The sequence below is a fragment of the Priapulus caudatus genome, unplaced genomic scaffold (assembly GCF_000485595.1).
Source record: "Priapulus caudatus unplaced genomic scaffold, Priapulus_caudatus-5.0.1 Scaffold117, whole genome shotgun sequence".
NCBI classification, from domain to species: Eukaryota; Metazoa; Priapulida; class Priapulimorpha; order Priapulimorphida; family Priapulidae; genus Priapulus; species Priapulus caudatus.
This window is the reverse complement of record NW_014577178.1, coordinates 334,397-356,589: the sequence shown is the minus strand read 5'-3', so window position 1 is coordinate 356,589 and position 22,193 is coordinate 334,397. Positions and strand designations below refer to the sequence as shown.

General features: G+C 45.2%; 1 long non-coding RNA gene across 1 annotated transcript in view; it reads left to right on the top strand.

Moving 5' to 3' along the window:
• Nucleotides 1-21,892: 21,892 nt before the first annotated feature.
• Nucleotides 21,893-22,193, top strand: part of LOC106805554 — a 15,103-nt gene continuing 14,802 nt past the window's right edge. Inside the window, exon 1 of the long non-coding RNA XR_001393443.1 lies at nucleotides 21,893-21,973. This is a non-coding gene — a long non-coding RNA (uncharacterized LOC106805554). The remainder of the gene's footprint in view (nucleotides 21,974-22,193) is intronic.

Here is a 22,193-nt window from a genome sequence, read left to right as displayed (position 1 = left end):
ACTGCAGTCACTGTGCTGGAAATACTATTAGCCTGCTTCGTTGTCGTCGTTACTGTCATATCAACATCACGATAGCGTCATAAATCTAACGACAATATTCACAACAAGCTGAGTCATAGCCCTTTTTGTTAAACGTTTTGTTTTCGAAATATATTATATTCAGCAGCATGTTTATCAGGTGAGTCAAGGATATTGTGACTAGTCAAGAATAGAATGGCGTGCTATGTAAGTACGGGATTTTATCATGCCATATTAATCGCATCGCTGGTTGCACATCTTCTGAATTTATTATTGCTAGTGGCTTCATCTCTCCTTTCGGTAGAATGGAAAGCCTTTTTTCTTCAAACAAAATATGGCGGCAATTCTTAGAGACACGGATGATTTTAAAACGGTTGGATTTAGTAATTAAAAATATGAAGCCAGCTGCGCGCGGAGCCACAAGCCCTGTCACGTTGGAGCTAAAAGTTCATTAGAGCTAAGAGGTCTTTGACGTCAAAGCGCACAAGATGACAAATATGCGAAACATCACACGTCGCTCTATAGCAAGTCATCAATGGCGGCGGAGCGAAGGCAGACAGAATCTTGAGCGTCCATATTATTACACGATAAATCAAGACGCGCGCTGTGCGGCCGCCCGACTTCCCTCGCAGCAGACAATATGGCAACATCGACGAAAGCAATACTTATTCCCTGGAGTTATTAACAATCGGGTGACGTCACTCGCTTCGCAATTTGCAGCGTTGGGAGGAGATAAAACAAATTGATGTTTTCAATTATTAATCCGAACATTCGGAAGCTTGCCAGCGTCTGGAGCGTGAAATAGGTTTCATGCCTGCCGTCCATTGATTATAGACTGAAGCATGGCGGCGAGCTGTGTGTGGATCGTAATAAGCAACGTCGGGGCGAGACTAGATAGGCGCGTGTTTAGCAGCGCTGTTATACAGTGTTCTCTCTCGAAATATATAATCAACAGACAACTTTACCTCGGACATAACCGAATCACGCGTCGTTGTGAAGATTATATATATGTTTAGAACAAACACCAAGCGTTTTTCATGGTTCGTCTTCCCTCCTGTAAGCGAAATGTAATTAACAGCCAGACGATGATTCGCCTGCGTGCCGTTAACTGGTTTATTTTTGCGGACGTTCTCATTTATTTTGGCCAACAATCCTGCCAGCATGATCGCGTGTAGGTGACAATTGGCAGTCTTAACCGTGACACAATCGCTTTTCAGCTTTCAAGACGACACGATTAGGCTTTTAAGTGCACCAGTTTGCTATATATAAGCTTAATTATAGTAAGCATCTTGGTTATTATATCAGGCGAATAGGTCAGGTATTAGAGTGACTTATATACAGGTATAGCAAAATAAATGTATCATGTATCATGAAGCGATATGTCGTATTCTAAAGGCGCAATATAAACCGAGGAAGTGCGGAAGAAGGTAATTGTCATTGTCTTATGCATCAAATGGAAATTATTTATGATACCACATCTTCGAAATAATTCTGCTTTAGTATACAATGCTTATGTCATCCGATGGCCATGGCATTTAAATTGCACACAGAAATGAATGAAAATCGCATTACCGTGTTGTTTACAACGTTAGGTCGATTTCGCTACGAAGGTGTTTCGAGCTGAGGCCGAAACAGTGCTTAATTTGCTAAAAAGTCGTCAGAAGAATCGTAAAGCGAAGCATAAATAATGCAGCGAATGAAAATTGCCCCCGCGTATTAAAATTTTCGCGATCGTTACAGACTAGGTAATCGCTTCGCTGGCGAGGGTACGAAGATAATTATTTTTAAATGCGCTTTGATGACCATTTCCCCCGCTTATGAAAAATTGGCGTTAGCGCACACGCGAAAAGCTTTGTTGCTAAAGCTTTGATGTCGGTGCGCGGGCGCGAAACGGAGTTCACTACGGGGTAGTGGAGTGTGAGCCTCATACGAGGTGAACTGGACGTTGGTGATGTGCGAACGTGATGAGATGATAACTATACAATGGCGTTTCGTAGGTGGACGTTTTAAACGAGGTTAATTAAAGGGTGCACGGTGTCTTGTGGACGCGGGACGGGGTTAACTAGAGGTTGGTTGTATGGATTTGGCATGAAATTACCTGGAGGCTCGTAGAGTGGGTCTAACTAAGACGTAAGACGGGTTCAACTAAAAAGTGGTGGTATGGGTGTGGAGTACAATTAACTAGATGCTGGTGATGGGGGTGTCAGGCTAGGTAAACTAGATGGCGATAGTATGGATGTGAGGGAAGCTAACTAGAAGTTGGTGCTATGGGTGTGAGATGGGGTTCAATACAGGCGTGTAGAGTGGGTGCGAGACGAAGGTGACTAGAGGATGGTGGTATAGATGTGAGGGAGGGTTAACTAGTTGGTTGTGCGATGGGTATGAGATGGGGTTCACTAGAGGCTTGTAGAGGGGGTGCGAGACGGAGGTAACTAGAGGATTGTGATATAGATGTGAAGGAAGGTTAACTAGAGGCTATAGTGTTATGGGTGTGAGATGGGGTTCACTAGAGGCTAGTGCTATGGGTGTGAGATGGAGTTCACTAGAGGCTAGTGCTATGGGTGTGAGACGGGGTTCACTAGAGGCTTGTAGAGTGGGTGCGAAACGGAGGTAACTAGAGGATTGTGGTATGAATGTGACGGAGGGTTAACTAGTGGGTTATGGAGTGCTGGTTGTATGGATGTGAGATGTGTTAGTTAGAGGCTGGTGCTCTGTATGCGAGTCAGGGTTAACCAGATGCTGGCTGGCGCCTAGGTCTATAGAGCCATAGCTCATAGGCCATGGAGGTGGTGGGTAGTGTGTACGTGTAATACTCAAGCCATGGTAGAGTAGTTAATATCGGCATGTAAATATTACATCAATGAGGTCTGTTTTATCCGTCTGCATTTTCGATTGTTAAATCATATAGGCCTAAATATTTAAAAGCATTTCTCTACGGCACAAAATTCCTGAATGTATTATATGGTTTTGAAAAGATGGTAAAAAAATTGTGCATTTTATTTACATAAACCGCCACCCATAAATATAGCGATCATGTTTAAGGTCGGTTGAATACTATACGGCATTCTCTAATGATCTGTGGATATGCAGTCAAAGGGAAACAAATAGCGTGCCGTGTTACACGTTGTGATATCAAGAGACTCTACACAGCGAACATGCGTCACAAACAAAGGACTGCTAATGACGCCCCATCTTCCTTGCACGAGAATAAAGACAATCAGGTCGCGCTGCATGTTTTACGAAGTAGCTGCAAATCAGAGTGGCACACTCGTTTAGTTCTGGTAGAAAATATCGCTGTTCATCGCTGGCCAGAAGACAATCGGTTTCCTGATGAATCGCATACTGAAATTGGGTTAACAGGATATAACAAACGCAGCAAAATATAACGTACGCGCGTGTGTTTTTGGTCGAGTAACTATATAATGTTCACGCCTTATTATGGCTGCATAGATAGATATATATAAGGGAAAATTAATTAGAAAAATTTATCCACTGGCGATTTTCCAGGGACGGCAATACACAAGCCCATGACGCGTGCATGCGGTAGGCCTATCTTACGAAAAAAGAAACTGAAACCCGCATTCAAACTAAACTGCGACAATCGGCTGAATTCCATTTTAATTCAAACGCATTTCTCCTTACATCGATTAAACAGTCCCTATCGAATATCCCCGGATAGACACAATAGAATACGCATACATCGCATCTGAATGGCGCAATTCAAGGGGTAAATATTTCTAATAAACAATATTGATATTCAGAAGAGAGTTCAGAACAGATTATACAGTACTGAGCGCCGTTACCGGCGTCTATACCGATGAGAATGATGAATTATCTCTTTCTGCATCAAACGTCTGGCGTGCTCGTGCTCTCCAAAGCTCCCGGCACGCCGGACTGCAGTTTTTCACTGCGCAAAGTCTGCTGTCTGAGTCACACCCAGAGGACGTGATCGATTTTATATTACTAGCATGGGTGCATTTTAGGCTTTCTGTCAGAAAGGAAATCCCAGAGCAAATATTAAAACAAAAGCGTTTCACTCAGCTAATGCGGAAGCCAGCCGGGGCGCGCCGCCCAGCTAGCGCATGTATGTGTTACAGCCCATGCATGCACCATTTCCTTGAAAGCAAGCATGATGTTTGTGATGTATGACTGCGAGTATATATGCTCGTTCAGGATATATATATATATATATATATATATATATATATACGGATCCGGACGGATACGGATTAGTTCACTTCTCTTGCTCTGACGTGATGGCGGATAGATTTCAAGTTTAACTGCTTTATTAAAATAATCATTGAAATCTTAATATTGGCTTCTGCCGTGCATGTATTCAATTAACACGAAATTATTAGCATGGATGTTTATGTATCATCAACGGCAAACGCACACAAAGCCCTAATTGTTTTCATGATGACAAAGCGCCCACAGCTACGCAACACTAGGAAACGCGGGTGTAACTTTATATGTGCATGCGCTTAGATTTTACTAGCAGATATAATTAACCGCATCCCCCCCCCACCCTCAACATGTACATATGTTGTACGACAAAAACTGTGTAAATTGTCGAGCTTGTTAATATCGACACGTTAAGGTAGCCATAATTATTGCAAATCAAATAATAATAACAGCGCAAGCGGTTCTTGGCGTGCGTGCACTGCTCAGAACGCCGATAATACGTAATTACGTCACACGCAGTGACGATTGACACACATCAGCCTCTAGCGACATATTTTGCAATTACGATACAATGAAACACTACGTGTCGATATTATTTCCCACGTCTAAACGTCGAGCCAACATCGAAAACGCTCGCCGGCGAAAAATACGCATGTATACTATACTGTCGCGCGAAGCGTCGTTCAGTTTTATCGATGCAAATCGCAGCAAAACTCGAAATCAAGTTGCAAAATCTTGCGGCTCGCCTTATCGCGGTTGTTCGAAACTGTTTGCGTTGCGGCTCAGCGTGTAGCAGCCGCCGTGGTTTTCTAGAGGAAGCCATGAAGCGTAGAGTTCGAGTATCGGGCATAAAGGCACGGCCGTGGATCGATGTGATCAATAAAGTCCTCGCTGTTCGGCAGCGCTGCGAGGCGTTTATACGTAAAACTACTTGAATTCAGCGCACGAGTGCATTGTGGCCGTCAATATCGTCTATCCTTCTAGTTTCTATGCCAACGTCTGGAATGACTGAGATCCAACGTCAAGCGATACTCGTTCCCTCCATAGCCAATAGCTACGAACATAAAAGGACACACACCGGAACAATAACGGACTTCACATAAACAATGGCGCCTACGCATAATAGTCGCGCGCATGCAGCGATGATTTTGAAAAATCCAGATATCGAGTTACGTCAACTTTTGCGTAGGCTAGATAGAAATATGCGCTTGTAATATTTGAAATTGCGCGAAAAAAGCCCAAGCTCATCACAGTAGCGAAGGTTTATAAGTATTACGAGCAAATTAGTGCATGTACTATACACACACGCATATATATATATATATACTACGAAATGCAAGCTTTGTCCAACCCATTATTACTCATAGACACATATCGTTATTTAACCATAGCCTTTGAGGATTACGAGAAAATGGCAAAACTGTAGCATATATATATATAATATATATATATATATATATATATATATCACCCGTGCAGTAATCGTTCAGCCGAGCGTTTTCGTACACGACAACTAAAGCGTGAACGGGGTATAGGAAACGAAATTGAAGTGAAACAAAAACACGTTCCCTACATGACGGATGAACGTGTGGACTCGGATTCGGTAAGAATAACGCTCACCGACATGTAAATACAGTAGCAATTTATAGCGTGATGCATCAGCGACAGTATAGGTGACACTCAATGTAGATGTCTTTGTTCAAAAGCCCTGTTGACATCTGCAGCTACTATTACTCATTAGTTGCTTGCCAGAATAGGGCGGCGAACGGGATGAGGGTCAACCTACTGATGGAGGGGAGAGAGAGTGAGAGAGGGAGAGGTGGATAGCGGAGAGAGCGAGTAAGAAAAAAGAGAGAAAGGGAAAGCGAGCGAGAAATTGAAACATGCATGTGTGCGTACGTGCGTTCACGCGTGTGTGCGTGCATCTGTGCGTACGTACGTGTGCGCGCGTGTGCGAGTGCGCGTGAGCGTGTGCGTGTGCGTGTGCGTGTGTGTCTATCTGTACGGACGGCTATGGAGCCGAATTTAATTCACTTTATATATAGTGGAATTTTACACTGGAAGACAGGTTATAGAAGACCAGATTACTTATGGCGGAGGAATTCCCATTTTTCGTGCTAGCATGTGCGGCTAAGGATACTTCGTGAAGTATGCTGTATATAACCACGAGGACGGTAGAAATCGGTTACATGCGTCTGGCACCCAGCCGAGCAGCCGCGCCTCGACCTACTACGCGCAATTACATTACAGGACTGAACTTATCTAATTTGTCGTGAGCTATAACGGCGCAGTTGCTTTCGGTCGGCGATAAATATTTAATGGTGAGAATCATCGATTCCTTGCTGCCTAAACTCGCTTTGCTCATTTATGTTATTAAGGCGGCGACAATGGAATAAGAGCTGTACTCGACCGCGCCAAGTTGCATAGCTCGGCTGCCAGCCGGGATTACAGGAAACGCAGCAGGTTCGCTGTTGGGGCCAATCAATACTGTTTTGTTTCCTGAATTACAGCGTCGTTGGATATTTTACATCTTAAGAGAATATGCATAGTATGCATAATTAACATTCTAGTGGAGTATGTTAAGAAGGCACAGGATGAAGTGTGCACGAACAGATAAAGACACACAGGCTCACGCATACATAACACATATGTAGCTATTTTGCAGCTTATAGTACCGATTTTATAGTACCTATTTTGCAGCTTATGTACCTATTTTTTACCTTTTCGTCACCAGGCGACTTCAAAACCCATCTTGCGTTCTATAATTAACCTGAAGTTCGGGATAGCGGACATGATTACATATATTATTTTTTAGCTACAATACTATATATTATCATCAACGAAATAACATACAGCATACATAATTATTATATTGACCAATGCTGACAGTGATGAGAAACTAATGAGGCTGTTGGAACACAGAGAATTTGAGGGGTAGAAGCGTGCAGTTGAAAAAAAAACACGGCCTTAAAGCACACAAGGCACGGTCCTATGTATATGGTGGGCATATACCTGGACGTAAGTGCAGTCAAACATTTCCACAGATATTACATTCCAAATTTAGGGTGCGTCTAATGCATCGAAATATGGTAAACACGTAATATATGCAATATATACATAGGCCCGCACCTCCGCACGCACGCACGTCCGCACACAGAACACACATAAGCGCGCGCGTGCACGCGCAGAAGCATACTCACACACAACGTACACGCACACGTACACAGACACGCACAAGCACCACACGTTCACGCACACGCGCACGCACGCACGCACGCACGCACGCATGCACGCGCGCGCACACGGGCACACGCACACACACAACACGCCGCACGCACGCACAGCACAACACACAGACACACACTATATTATTATTATATATATATATATAAATAGATTATATATATATAGCACATCAGGCCCATATCTACTTTTATGGCCAGCGCGTTTATGCGGAATTGACCATGCAAGCGCAGCGGGCTTCTAGCTATAAAGGATGTCAGAATATTAAAATCTACTGAATCTAGAGCATACATAACTTTTAAAATAAACAAGATGGCCGAGTACTTAGGCCGACATCGTATACGAACAATGAAATTAATTTTTAAATCCAATTCTCAGAGCATGTATTTCCGAGTATTGCACGTTCCTGAATAATATGCAAACAACTTGAGCCGGAATGTATCTGTTCTTACAGAACATGACCTGTTTCATGAAAATGGGGTTAGAATATTTTGTGTTAAGGATTCTAAAACCACTAGCTGGCCAGAATATTTCACTTGGTAGGTAACGCAGAAGTGACCTGGCGGATAAATACAGCCGCCGACTGCGCCTGCCGCCGCGACAGCCGCCGCTGCGGAATGAAGCCGCGCCCGACACGCGGACATTAAAACATATGTGCCATCAATAGTTGATCAATACTTATAATTACATATGATATTCACTATACAATAAGCATTACCCGCTCTAGATGACATTTTCCTAAGCTCTTATTCAAGTACGCACGCATGCACGCACACACACACATGCATGCACGCACGCTCGATCCATTGCACTGACCATCTTGACATCTGGTTCAATAGTCAGGGGCAGATATCCAAAATAAGGATGAGCCTAAACTTTTGGTAGAGGCTGGAAACGGGTAAATATCCATTTCTATGATACTTGGGAATTCCACTGGTATGTTTCCAGGCCTGACTTTTGCGTATTGGGCGGCCATCTTGAAATCCAAAATGACGCCACACGAAAATAGGATTTCTGAAATATCTGGACTCCCAGCACGTCGTAGAGACATAAGTTGGTGGCTATACCCACATTTCGATAGTGGAGAACCCAATTATCACACTTAAGAGAAACATAGGACGGGCCATATTGGATTTCAATATCGCCGCCATGTGAAATTTGTTTATTTTGAATAAACTAGACTCAGACGTCGTAGAGACATAATTTTGCTGTCTATACCACAATTTCAGTAGATGGAGAACCCAGTTATTGACACTTAAGGCCTATTTACACGATGCGTCCTAGACGCTACGTCCAGGACTTATCAGATTTGCACGTACGTCTAGGACGCAACGGTGATGAATCTGTTTACACGGTAAGTTTTGGACGTACGTCCAGGACTGAGAACATATATACATTGTGTGTGGTGTGTGTGTGGTGGGTGTGTGTGTGGTGTGTGTGTGCGTGTGCGTGTGCGTGTGCGTGTGCGTGTGCGCTGTGTGCGTTGCGGTGTGCGTGTGCGTGTGCGTGGCGTGTGTGTGTGTATGTGCGTGTGTGTGGGCGGTGCGCTACGCCACACACATCAGGACAGACGCGCACGCACATCGCATGGTGTGTGCGTGTGTGCGTGCTGTGCGTGGCTGCGTGCGTGCTCTACGCCACGTAACGAGAGAGCGCGTGCTGCTGCCGACATTTACAGTTGGCTGTGTCCATGCACACACACACACACACAACACACACACACACACACACAGCACACGCGCGCGCGCACACGCACACTCTCACACACCACACACAGCCGCGCGCGTGCACACACAGAAAACACACACACAGACACACACACACGCACGCACACACACACGCGCACACACACACACACACGCGCGCGCACACGCCACACAGCACGCACACACGCACGCACACACACATCACACGCACGCACACGCACACGCACCACGAACACACACACGCCACACACCACAACACGCGCGCCGCGCACACACCAGACACACACACAGACACACACACACGCACACACACACCACACACGGCGCACACACACACACACACACACACACACACACGCGCGCGCGCGCGCACACACACGCGCGCACACGCACACACACGCACCCACACACGACACCCACGCACCGCGCACATACACACACACACGGCCACACTACTTATGGTAGTTGTGACATCCCAATAGTAATGATTTCATCTGCATACAACCACTGTCATCGCGAAGGAAGACGTGACCAATAGCTCGTGACCAAACACGTGACCCAATCTCGCCACCCTGATTTAGTTCGGTTTTTGCTCTGGTACGATGGTCGTATGAGAATTGAACATGCGTTCCTGTGCATCAGATATCGCAACGGTCATAAAATTGTGTCGTACCGCATAGTTTACACGGTGCGTTTTTGGACTGTTAGCGATCTGACGCTACGTCTAGAACCGTACGTCCAAAACCGCACGTGGTAAATAGCCTTTTAGAAAAGCATAGGAAGTGGCGCCATCTTAAATTTCTCAAGATGAGCCGCCAATGAAATTGTGTTCATTGGTGTTGTGAATAAGCTAAAATTCTAAATATCGTAGTAGGCATAATTTTGGATTGTCTTTACTCCACATTTCATGACGCCATTAGGTCTCTCCTGAGTGTACACCTGTGTTAGCAACAGGACTTTAGCGGAACGGTAATCAGATAAACTGCTGGAACGTTTGGGCCAAACGTTGCGGCCAACGGGGCCTGTCTTCAGCTCATACTAACGTGGGCCAAGTTCGCCAAACGTTTTGGCCACTCAATTGCACAACGTTGGTCCCAACGTCTGATTGCCAACGTTGGCCCACGTCAGGACATGCCAACGTTGATTCCAACGTCTTTTTGCTCAGCGTGCCCATAGTTGGGCCCAACGGTGGGCCGAACGTTGGACCAACGTTGCGTCCCAACGGCAGTCACCGACGTTGGCCAACGTCATATTGCAACGTTGGCCCAAACGTCACGACAGGCCCAACGTGATCCAACGTCTTATTGCTCAGCGTGCCAGACGTTGGGCCAACCGTTGGCAGCCAACCTTGGCCCACGGTTGGCCAGCGACATTGGCGCCCAACGTTAGGCCCAAACGGCCGTCAGGCCGAACGTTGGCCAAACGTCATCATTGCCAACGTTGATCCAACGTCTTTTTGCTCAGCGTGTAACGTTATTTGGTCCAACTTCATATGACAACGTTGGCCAACGCTTTTTGCTCGCGCGTGCCAACGTTGGCACGCCATATGACCAACGTTGGTCGCCGCAACTTCAGACAGCAACGTTGGCCAACGGCTTTTGCCATAGCGTGCCAACGTGGCCCCAACGCCCATATTGCACAACCGTTGGCCCAAACGGTCAGATTGCCAACGTTGGTTCAACGGCTTTTCGCTGAGGCATTGCCTGATTCCTCTGGTTCTCTCTCTCTGGTGTCATCACACCAACAATAAAACACGCACACTTCTCTCACACACACCACACACACACACACACAACCCACACACACAACACCACACACCTCTCCTCTCTGACCACAACACACTCCCATCTCTAATTATCTCTCTCTCTCTGCTCAACGCACACAACACAAACACGCACAACTTCTCCTCTCTCTTCGTCTCTCTCTCTCGTCTCTCTCTCTCTCTCTCTCTACCACACACCCACACACATGACACACACCTCATCTCCCTCTCATCCTCCTTCTCTTTCTCTTACCACACACAACACCCACCTCTTACACCGACCACACCATCGATCTCTTCCCGTCTCTCTCTTCTCTCTCTCTCTCTCATCTCTCTCTCTCTCACATACACTCCTCTCTGTCTCTCTCCTGCTCTCACTTCTCTCAAAGCGGACAAATCGGCGACTAATAAATATTCTGTCGAAGATTGCATTCGGCCAGGATTTTCCTATCAGTGACATCGTTTAAAACGTTACCATTATTGATGGTATGGGCAGTGGTACAATCCATGTGAAAACCGACAACGCTTGTTTAGTTTGGTTGACTTATAGCAGATGTGTTATGTGAACTGCCTGTGAAGTCACACGGTTAGAGAATTCAGAAGGATAGATATTATATTTGATCGATACGGAGGAGAATTATTAAAGAAGGTACACGAGAAAGACGACGTCAGGCGACAAAACAAATTAGGCGGTTGATTACAGGAAGACATCAAACTTCCTCAGAAACTGCGAAGACATATTAATTACTCTCGCTGAAAAAAAAGCCGATCTTTGCCTCGTTTCTTGTCAGGAGAGATCATCTCTAGTTGTAACTTGGCGGTAAGAGATAATTGTTGTGTGGAGTTTACGGGAAATACGAAAACGATATGTACCTCGGAACGTGATGTGTCAACACTTTTGAACAAACCACGACGGAGGCTGGACACGCGAAGTTGTTTCTTCATTGCGTGCGATGCTGCAACAGACCACGGATTATAAGCAACGATGTAGTTTGCAGGATACAGAATTGTTAATTATGCTAACAGGTGTTTATCGGCAAAAGTTGATCGCAGGCGAGGTTTGGAGAAGGCCAGAACTTCAAAATCTCCTTTGGATGATTATAAGATGTCCATGACAATTCACAATCAAACAACAACACTCGAAAGGGATTGTTAGCTTCATGCGCTAACGGCGAAGTGACACAACGAGCCAGTTTGCAGGAATTGGGCTAAAAAACGCTGCCCATGCAACATATCATGAAGATCCAGATCGCATATAAGTTAGTTGAACAGAATCTGACCACACTATCACCTAGATCAATTGCAGTCATCAGTGGAAGCATTTATATGTAAACTGTATGATCCAACGACAACATTGGTAGTTATAACAGATTAATTACTGTCGACAGTTCTTCCAATGCAAGACGATATTGCACTATTTGCCAACCAATGAAAGACGCACTGATGACTACATGTCATCGACGCCCACATAGCCAGAGCCTCATTTGGAACCAAGTGTGTAGCAATAGTACTCAGAGCATTCTTACGCATTTGACTGCGCTTGTATATGCAGGATGCATTCTGAAACCACGGCTCATGTCACTGACATCCATTTCACGCTCAATACTATTGCAATAAAGACAGTGTGCCTGTTAGTAAGACGCGACCTGGTTGCTGTACACGTAGCTGCTACATGCTACAAACAATATGTGCTGCACTCGCCGTAGCGTAGCAAATAAGAGAACAACAAATACCAAGAAAAAAAAACAAAAAAAAAATATGGAAAAAGAAAAAAAAACAAAAAAAAAAAAAAAAAAAAACCAGACCGGTGCAATGAACGCATACCAACAATGATTCTATGGGGATGTGGACTGTTTTAAAACTACATATTCTGCACAATTCTGGTTATGCTGCTATATATGTTTTATGTTGGCTTAACTGTTGTATAGTAATGGAGTAACATACACCATGATGGCTGGAATCCAAGATTGGCTCACCATACATGCTTTCTAAGTTTTATAATTCTCGTTCTCATTATCTGAAATGTTGAGTGTTAGACATCATAAATAAATGTCTTCTACGACGTCTTGGAGTTAGTGTTATTCAAATAAACAAATTTCACTGGCGGCAATATTGAAACCAATAATGCGCCATCCTATGGTTCTTGCTAAGATGTGATATTGGTTCTCACTTGATTGAAAAATGTGGGTTATAGCCACCCAACATTATGTCTCTACGACTGACTTGGAGTTCCAGAATTTCAGAAAATCTATTTTCGTGGCAGTCATTTTGGATTCAAGATGGCCCACAATACGCAAAAGTCAAGCTTGAAACATACCCCAGTGGAACTCCCCAAGTATCATACGAAATGTATTTACCCGTTTCAGCCTCGACCCAAAAAGCTTAAGCTCATCCTTATTTTAGCTCTTTTTGAAATCTGCCCCCTGACTACAATGACAGAACAAAGAGATTATTTCTGGTGCTAACTAGAGCATCACCAATGTCACTGATTTATTTCGCATACCACGTGAAAAGACTATTGAATCGATCTGAGCAGCTGTATGGTGGTATTCTGTTGGAGCTATTCTTTGACCCTCAGTGTCCGACCTCGCACAAAGACTACACACATTAATTTGTGGAGGTCTCGTCAAAGCTAACTCACGATGAACATTTAATATAATCGTATCAATCATTTGAGGGTATAATAACACTAGAGATACCCCCGCATGTATTGTTGGAGACCGCGTGAGTTCGAATATGCTTGACTGCTCGATGTAATACGTCAAGTAGGCCCCCCGAGAAGCAAGAAAAAATATGTAAGTGATTTGCGACATCTTCCACTCTCTCGTGAGACACATGAGCCAGTTATTGCTATTCCCTGCATGCCAAGGAAAAGCCGATAAGCGTATGGCACAAGCCTTACTTGCTAAGTATTGCTTTGAACCAGTTGTGTAGAATTTAAAAAGAAAGGTTGGAAGGCGATTGCAGTTATTTTAGGAGCATTTAAGGCGTAAGTTGGGGGTGGTCGCCTCTTTGCTCTATTCAGATGCTGTCGATGCCAATAAAAGACATAGTCTATATAGAAAGTGAGCTAATCAGTACAAGTGAAAAATAAAAATAAAAGCTATTTATGCAACGCCGCCGCAAGAATCCTAGATCAGCACGGAAGAGAGTCAGAGACACCAACCCCACCAATGAAAACAGACAAGATACACGAAAAGATAAGGATACGGTGCTCTCACGTATACTGAAGGTGACAAATAGTTGAAAATTTTATCGTGGGCTGACGCAATAGGACACTAAATCAGAATGCAATGTTCCCTCTCAGCAATAATAGCAACTCTCACCGAGCAGATGATTCCGCCTAAATAAGCCTCTATAGGTTAAGGGATCGTTAATCGTGATCGTATAGCTTTAGTCGTGTCGTGTTCTCCGAATCCGGCAGTTATGCCCGCAGCCGTCCGTATCACAAAAGTCATCATCGTGAAATTGGTTGTAACAAACACGCCGGCGAAGACGAGTACCAACAACTACCGTCAGAGATGGTCTTGTGTTTTGCTCAGCTAGGAAAAAGTGTCGAAATCAAGAAATATCAACAAATGCACAATTATCACTGCGACGTAAAATTAGACATAGAAGGCACGACGAAATCAGGCAAGCGCGAGCCAGCCAGCCCCGAACACGCCAGTATGAGCGTCGGCTTTGACCTAGCTACGCCATTATATATAACGCTTAGTAGGTCTACATATTATGGAAAAGCATCACCATTCCAGTGCGATAAACCACAAGAAGTGAAGCAGTCATGCAGACGTCATGAACGCAAGGTGTTCCCTATGTGAGAGTATTCGGCTTTTATCTTTAAAGCTAAAGTCACACCAAGCTCCCGGACCGGGCCGGACGCTGCCGGACTGATCCGGGGAGAGATCCTTGTTGGGTCCTGGACGGTCCTGGACGGTCCGGCCCGGTCCGGGTGGTCATTGATGGTCCTGCGCATTCCGGGATATCGCCCCGGAAGTTTTAAACTGTTTAAAATTTCCGGGGTGATCCGGGACGGTCCGGGAAGTTTTCCCCATCCGGGGTGGTCCTGGACGGTCCGTGGCGCGTCCGTGGTAGGTCCGGGACAGTCCGTAGTGGCACCATGTTGAACCGGGCCCACATCGTATTGAACCGGGCCCATCCGTGGCCATCCGTGTCGTTTTTGTCGGCCACGGATTACTACGGATCAAGGCGGACCCAACACGGATGGGAGCACGGATGGGCCAGGACGGGGCCGGACCAGGCCGGATCAGGTCCGTGGCGGTCCGAGGCAGTCCGGGGCGGTCCGGGGCGGTCCGTAGTGACTCCGTGCTGGGCCGGCTTCATCCGGGCTCAATCCAGGATGGTCCGTGGCGCTGCCGTGCTGGTCCGGCCCGATCCGGCCCGATGATGCTTTTTTTCGACCGTCTCGTAATTTTTTCACCCGGATCGCCACGGATTATAAATTTTACGGTCAGGGGAGATCCTGCCCCATCCGCGGTAATCCGTGGACAGTCCGGCCCCAGTGTGACTTTAGCTTTTAAGGAAGAGAGATGAGCTTCTTCTGATTGTTGATATGGTAATTTACCTGCCGCGGCAAATTTATTGCTTAAGCTTATCCGATTGCATTTCGGGACGCAATAGCTTGAGTGACGCGAAATTCCTAGCGCGTCATATATATATTCTATACGGTAAAAATGTTGCTGACACGCTAGTTAAATATAGTTGGAAAAGACATGGTTGCATGTTTATCGTTGATTTCTGCTACTGCATAATTTTGCTAATATAAGGGGGATGTGGACGCCACACCCACTACAGGGAATTACCAAATCACTATAAGAGATCAGGATCGAAGCATTTTTAAGTGTTGACTTCTCCTTCATCGTACACAAGTGCATACGCTACCCTTTATGGGAGCTCGCTCAATTCCTAGTCGTATAATATCTTCGCTCTTCTCATGCCCTTCTATATGAACCACACGGCGTATGCCTCCTACAGGAATTGGTTGACTAGTCAGTTTAATTGCCTGACCGACCGTGATAAAATGCCATAGCTTGTTCAGCCGTATGTCGGATCTCTTCGTGGGTGGTCTCTCCTGGGACTATCGCTACCCTAGAGGGCCTTATTCCTTATATGACATTTAGCAATACTATCCCACCAAGAGCACATTCCTATCTAAACACATTTGTATCCAGCAAATTTGTGTATCCGTATCTCACCATCGGTCGATCGACTAGTAGAGTGGGTACACACATGCGTGTACATATACATGCGCTCACATGTGCACGAACACGCACGCATACGCATGCACGCTTCAACCCCACTGCAGTTCCACTTGGTCGCGTGCACTCACGCACACGCACGCACGGCACACACACACACACACACACACACACACACACACACACACACACACACACACACACACACACACACACACACACACACACATATATATATATATATATATATATATATATATATATATACAGTTTGTAAGTAAATCGAATTTATTTTCTATGCAGTAGACCTTCTAGACGAGATGAAAATGTACCTTTACTATTCGTATTAAATATATCACAATTCTCAAGAAAACTGGTGAAATAAAAATCGCCGAGGACAAACAGATATAGATATGACATAAACCGGTCACACGACAGCATGTCGTAACATGTGCCCTTCCCACGCGGTTTATTTTTGCGCATTGTTCTGTCACGTTGTTCAATAAAGAAGAAAAAACTTAGTACACTGGCGTGGAGTAGTGCTATGATTACCGTGTTGGACGTTGTCGCTTCAAAAAATATATGTATAACTGTCAGATCAAAATACAAATTAACAAAAGACATTCATGCGTTCGGGGTCAAACAAAGGGGCTTAATACGAGGAATATTTTTCAAATGGCTTTGTTCAATGGGTGCATTCGCAAATGTTAAAGAAATCAATTTGCCGTGCTTAAAATGCAGAACGATACATCATAATTAAACAGATCGTAGTCCTGACGTTTTAACGAACTCTGCATTAACCCAGAGCGCTCGGCGTTGTAGTGCTTGGAATGGATCAAAAACGAGAACACGCGATCGACAAAGATTTCATGCGCGAGCCTGATTCGCTCTGACACGAAATAGTCGATATTGCATTTGCATCGAGTTCAGAATCACACGGCAACTAACGCAGTAAGTGAATGTAACTGCTCTGCGTGCTATTGCTGTGACGATTGCCACCGATTTGATTAATATAATTGTCCGGCCTCGTGTACGTACGCGAGGTTTAATGTGCTCGCGATATTCCTGGCAGATGGGTGGCCTGCTGGTCGAGCCTGCAGAACAGAATCTGCCGGCCGCTCAGCATCAGTATTATTATTTGCAGCTCCATCAGATTGATTTGAATACCGGCGAACCCCGACACCGCAGTGCGCATGCGCGCCGGCGCGCGGCCACGGTGGCGAGTCAGACAACGGCTGAAGTCGTTTCCAAGGCTTCCATTCCTCTTCCAGCAAGACTCCGCCACCATCACGCCTCTCGTAGCTCTCCAACCGATAGCAATGCCCGCTCTCTCGCTGTCCAGCGCGCTGGAGTGGCAGGTGCAACGTCCAGCTCGACATTAGACGTTGTCGCTTAAGCTTAGAGAGGCCATTTCACACACTGGATCGTCGATACCGAAATATTCCTTCCCGTCACATCGATAAGCGGGCCAAATGCATTAGTCGCTCGCGAGGCAGTAATGATCTGGACAGACATCACCGGTAAGTGGCACCTACCCTTGATTATAACGTTGTTCCGATGGATGTAGCGTACATCCATAAAAGCAGAAGATGAGCTGATGCCGCGTGCAACGATAAATTATATCTCCTGTTAAAAACGTCCATATTTCAGCTTTTAGTGACATTTCCTGTTCGGTTATTCTTTATTCACGCTACATACAGAACGCGCAGCGAGGTTTAGCTGTTCAGTGGAGTGGCAAAATAGGTGAAATCGTGATTTGATAAATTGTCTATAATGCTGCTGGTAATGCTGCGTGTTGTTCCTCATATTCCTTTGTTCTTTCCTTTTTTGCATGTAAGTTTAAGGAATATATATATATATTACATATTGACATCTTTTGGTTAAAATAGAAAGGTAAAAGCTTAATTTTATTTATGTATATGTGTGATTACACGCTTGTATGTGTGTGAATGTGCGTGCACGTGCGCGTGTGGTAGGTTTGCGGTTACTCGTACTGAATATACTGCTACTGGCCGTATACACGCGCGCGCGCGTGTGTGCGTGTGAGTGCGTGCGTGCGCCATTACGTCAGTTTTCCATATTTCTGCGCGTGCACGCGTGTGTGTGTTTTTGGGGTGTATGGTTGCATATTCTGGTTCGCGTGGGTGCGTTCGTACGTAGGCCTACGTACATGGGTCCGCGTGCGCGAGCCCGTGCCCCTGTCGCTAGGCTACGTATGAGTTCATGCCCGTGCGTGCGTGTGTGCGTGCGTGCGTGCGTGCGTGCGTGCGTGCGTGCGTGTGTGTGTGTGTGTGTGTGTGTGTGTGTGTGTGGTGTTGTGTGTGTGTGTGTGTGTGTGTGTGTGTGTGTGTGTGTGTGTGTGTGTGTGTGTGTGTGTGTGTGTGTGTGTGAGCGTAAGTGTGATAATGCGGCTATGTGTGTTGGAACACGAAACGTGCTTTATATGCGAATTTCATGTGAATATGCCATGCCACATTTTCAGCTTCATTGCATTCAAGCACATATGTTATGCAGATGAATGGGCGTTCCAACTTCATTAATGTCGGGATTTTTTTTACGGATATTCTGTCAACGAAAACGTATATGATTAATTTATCCGCAGTAACGATATCAGTGTTCATGTATATCGCGAATAAAGATATAGGCAAATAGCATTAGCTGTGTATACTATGAACGCCATATACTTGATATAGTAGTTATGCGTTGTATATGTGGCAATACAGTGAATCAAAGCGACAGGAATGTTCATTTTAAACGAAGCACTAGATATGGAGTAGGAAATGTAAAAATTTATTATTAATCATTAAAAAATAAAAAAATGTGCATTTCTGGATATTACTAATGTATTCACGACAACGAAGCTCGTCATTCCCTAAGCAGTATTTATATTTATGTTAATGGTAGGTATCTTCGAAAGTGTCTATATAATAAACCTGTCAAGCGACATTGTGTTATTCGTTGCATGTTTTATATATTTTAGTACCGCAGCTGAATATTTTTAAATACAACACGCGACTAAATAAAAATAGCATCTGTGTGGAATTAAATGTAGCGAAGGATAAAGTAGCTTCCAGAATATCGACAGGCAGTAATATTGTTCCCTCTGCGGCCCGGGTATTATTACCCAACACACACCGCAGCGCATCTACAGATGGCCTACCTCAGGTTATGAGTCATACATGAGGTTACACACGACCAGTCGATCGTGCATCTTCGGGCTTTACGGGATAAAAATTAGTTTACTTTTAACTTCCATCAAGGACGGAAAATCTTGTAGTTTTTGTATGACACGCTTGAAGTGACACGCTTCACATGAGACCTTACCTAGACTTTCAGGCGCTTCAAGTGCTACCTTTTCGAAATGTATAAACCTGATTTAACAATTTTGCAACTATTCAATTGTTAATTCTGCAACAGTGTTATATAACAACAGCGTGATTCTGCTCCATTTCTTCTAGATATGAGCGAGATGATGCCGAAAATCTAATTAACTCAAAGAATATACTGAACTAAGCCAAATAATAATCATGTATTTTAGTTAGTTTATTTAATAATTACCCTGAACGTTTCGTCAAGTTAATAGCGATTGGAGTAATTTCCTTTAATATAAATGGTGCGCCTCGTATTTTATCGAAGCTTTCATGAATGCACTTAGACGCTGAAAGCGTCTTGACTAGTAACGCAAATTGTAACTGAATATCGGTAAATAATAAGCGTCAAATTGACACATATTGCCCGGAAAATGCCTGTATGGTCCCATGTGGCTCCACAGCGCATAGGTTTCAGGCAATGCTTTAATCTGTCTGAAACCATGATAGCGCAGGAAAATATTCGCACTATAGGCGGGATCCGTATTTGTCTGACGGACCAGGGGCTTCTAATTGACTTACGGTGCAAATAGCAGTGGTACAAATTATGAGTCAAGCATGTGTCTCTCAGCGTTTTACTGCGCATGCGTCGACTCCTTTCAAGAGGTTGCCACGCCGTGAGAGGAATAAATGCGAGTTCATTTCTGCGCGTTATTGTGTGGACTTCTGGCGAGACGTATAATTAAGTATTCCTCCGCAATTTCTCGTTGGCGTAGGGAATGTTCCAAGCAATAAGAGGACGCTAATAATTGTCTTTCTGTGCTGAAAAGGAAGATATGAGCAGTCGCGTTTGTTCTGTAGTACTTGTGTATTTTGTGTGGGTTGGAATCGCGTGTCTAATAAAACTATATTACTGTTATAAAGTCGATCCAGTGGGCGGTTAATGAAAATAAAAGTAAGAAGGATAGAGAAAATGTATTTTATGTCGGCATCTCGTATTGCTATAGCCTGCTCGTTTGCGCGCATGCATGCTAAAGACAAAGACATTTGCCTAAGCTTGCTAACCCATTTTCCACAAAGCGCCAAATTAATCCGGAAGGGACTTTCGACAGCTGTGGCCCTATCCATTGAAGTATTTGCAATAGCGAGCAGTCACAACCTTTTGCCAGGTTTTACTTCAGTTGAAGTAGGTATCTCAACATTTTTATTCTCTGTCTGTCTGTCTGTCTGTCTGTCTGTCTGTCTGTCTGTCTGTCTGTCTCTCTCTCTCTCTCTCTCTCTCTCTCTGTCTGTCTGTCAGTCCGTCGGTCCGTCCGTCCGTCTGACCGTCTGTCCGTCTACCCGCCTGTCCGTCTGTCCATCTATCCGGCTGTCTGTCTGTATGTCTGTTTGTCTGCCTGCCTGCCTGTCTGCCTGCCTAGCTGTCTGTCTGTATGTCTGTATGTATGTATGTCTGTCTGTCCGTCCGTCGGTCCGTCTGTCCGTCGGTCCGTCCGTCCGTCTATCCGTCTGTCCGTCTACCGCCTGTCCGTCTGTCCATCTATCCGTCCGTCTGTCCGCCTGTCTGTCTGTCTGTCTGTGGGTCTGTGTGTGTGTCTGTCTGTCTGTCTGTCTGTCTGTCTGTCTGTTTGCCTGCTTGTCTGCCTGCCTGTATGTCTGCCCATCTGCCTGTCTGTCTGTCTGTCTGTCAGCATGTCTGTCTGTCTGTCTGTCTGTCTGTCTGTCTGTTTGTTTGTTTGTTTGTCTGTCTGTTTGTCTGTCTGCCTGCCTGCCTGCCTGTCTGTCGATGTTTCTGTGCGTTTTCCATTTCAGTTGGTTACCCTTTATTCACCATGCAATGACCGACTCTATAACAACTGCCGCTGTGTAGCCAGTCATCGGGTTGTTGCCTAGCGTGTACGCAAGTGTACAGTACTGCAATGATGGTACGGCCGTGCAAGCCACGCCGGAAGACGTCTGCATGCCGCGCCCTGAAAGGAAAACCCTGCGTGCGACTGAGCCGGACGTTTACAACCACTGCGGAAGTTACGAGTGCGCGGAAATAACGTAGTGCGCGGGTCTGGGCACTATATCTGTGCGCATAGCTACGACCATTTACGCATGTGATTCTGCCCACACAGGTCATCGCCTCTCGGTGACATGCCGCGAGACAGCAGTGTCGCGATGATGCCTATACGCTAGATGGTGAGAGTGCTCTAGCAGAGTGCTGTTATGCGACGCAGCTTTATTTCCACATCGATATATCGCCTACATTTAGTGCATAGCCAATAGCGAGTCAGAGAGAACGATATAAAGAGATTCGGATGCCATTGTCGTGTTGAGTCGTCGCATTAGCAGGCTACTACTATCCGTTATAAAACGATCATCTATGTTATGTGCGTTCTGTAAAAAACCCTCATCGCTGTAACTTACGTTAAAGGCACTGATTTCATCGTTTCTGTTTGCTTAGATGACGACCCTATCGTAAGCATTGGAAAGAGCCACGATGACGTAGGCATTGTATTTCGGCTGGACTGAAACTGACCTTTATGAGTATAGGTACGTAAATTGCCTGCGTGTGTGCGTGTGTGTGTGTGTGTGTGTGTGTGTGTGCGTGCGTGCGTGAGTGTGAGTGTGAGTGTGAGTGTGAGTGTGAGTGTGAGTGTGAGTGTGTGAGTGTGTGAGTGTGTGAGTGTGTGAGTGTGAGAGTGTGAGAGTGTGAGAGTGTGAGAGTGTGAGAGTGTGAGAGTGTGAGAGTGTGAGAGTGTGAGAGTGTGAG